The following is a 2,002-nucleotide window of genomic DNA, read 5'->3' on the forward strand; positions in this document are numbered from 1 at the left end:
TATATATATATATATATATATATATATATATATATATATATATATATATATATATATATATGTGTGTGTGTGTGTGTGTGTGTGTGTGTGTGTGTGTGTCTGTGTGTGTACTCACCTACATGTGCTTGCGGGGGTTGAGCTCTGGCTCTTTGGTCCCGCCTCTCAACTGTCAATCAACTGGTGTACAGATTCCTGAGCCTACTGGGCTCTATCATATCTACATTTGAAGCTGTGTATGGAGTCAGCCTCCACCACATCACTGCCTAATGCATTCCATCCGTTAACTACTCTGACACTGAAAAAGTTCTTTCAAACGTCTCTGTGGCTCATGTGGAAACTCAGTTACCACCTGTGTCCCCTTGTCCGAACATTTGCACGCAATTCGCACGCACGCGTGTGTGCGCGCGTGTGCGAACTGTCCTGCACTCTTGCCAACTTAAGAGCACCACAAATAACGTAAAGATTTGATAAAAAAAGTAAAGAAAACAACAAATAAACTGAACGCTGTTAAAAAAATAAAAATTATTTTGAAAGTTGATGAAAAATTGTATCGGAAATAGGAAGCGAAAAGACAATTAGACTGACTAATGGTAAACAAAAATGAAATACGTGTAAAATGCTTCGTTGATTTTGAGTGGGACGGAGAGGGTGAGAGGGCGCTGGGAGAGTGAGAGGGGGGCTGGGAGAGTGAGGGGGGGGCTGGGAGAGTGAGGGGGGGGCTGGGAGAGTGAGGGGGGGGCTGGGAGGGTAAGAGGGGGCTGGGAGAGTGAGAGGGGGCTGGGAGAGTGAGAGGGGGCTGGGAGAGTGAGAGGGGGCTGGGAGAGTGAGAGGGGGCTGGGAGAGTGAGAGGGGGCTGGGAGAGTGAGAGGGGGCTGGGAGGGTAAGAGGGGGCTGGGAGAGTGAGAGGGGGGCTGGGAGAGTGAGAGGGGGCTGGGAGAGTGAGAGGGGGGCTGGGAGAGTGAGAGGGGGCTGGGAGAGTGAGAGGGGGCTGGGAGAGTGAGAGGGGGGCTGGGAGAGTGAAGGGGGGGCTGGGAGAGTGAGAGGGGGCTGGGAGAGTGAGAGGGGGGCTGGGAGAGTGAGAGGGGGGCTGGGAGAGTGAGAGGGGGCTGGGAGAGTGAGAGGGGGGCTGGGAGAGTGAGAGGGGGGGCTGGGAGAGTGAGAGGGGGGCTGGGAGAGTGAGAGGGGGCTGGGAGAGTGAGATGGGGCTGGGAGAGTGAGAGGGGGCTGGGAGAGTGAGAGGGGGCTGGGAGAGTGAGAGGGGGCTGGGAGAGTGAGAGGGGGCTGGGAGAGTGAGAGGGGGCTGGGAGAGTGAGAGGGGGCTGGGAAAGTGAGAGGGGGCTGGGAGAGTGAGAGGGGGCTGGGAGAGTGAGAGGGGGCTGGGAAAGTGAGAGGGGGCTGGGAAAGTGAGAGGGGGCTGGGAGAGTGAGAGGGGGCTGGGAGAGTGAGAGGGGGCTGGGAAAGTGAGAGGGGGCTGGGAGAGTGAGAGGGGGCTGGGAGAGTAAGAGGGGGGCTGGGAGAGTGATGCTGGGAGAGTGAGAGGGGGCTGGGAGAGTGATGTTGGGAGAGTGAGAGGGGGCTGGGAGAGTGATGCTGGGAGAGTGAGAGGGCTGTATGGGAGGTGTGAGAGCTGGGAGAGAGAGAGAGAGAGGGCTGAGGAAGAGATAAGTGACAGGGGTGAGATGGAAGCTGGTGATGTACTGAGCCATTGTCCTCACCACCCCTAGAACACGACCCGTGTGGGCCACCTGCCCCATTACCCCGTGTGGGCCACCTGCCCCATTACCCGTGTGGGCCACCTGCCCCATTACCCGTGTGGGCCACCTGCCCCATTACCCGTGTGGGCCACCTACCCCATTACCCCGTGTGGGCCACCTACCCCATTACCCGTGTGGGCCACCTGCCCCATTACCCCGTGTGGGCCACCTGCCCCATTACCCCGTGTGGGCCACCTACCCCATTACCCGTGTGGGCCACCTGCCCCATTACCCGTGTGGGCCACCTG

The sequence above is a fragment of the Procambarus clarkii genome, chromosome 67, assembly GCF_040958095.1.
Source record: "Procambarus clarkii isolate CNS0578487 chromosome 67, FALCON_Pclarkii_2.0, whole genome shotgun sequence".
Classification (NCBI taxonomy): Eukaryota; Metazoa; Arthropoda; class Malacostraca; order Decapoda; family Cambaridae; genus Procambarus; species Procambarus clarkii.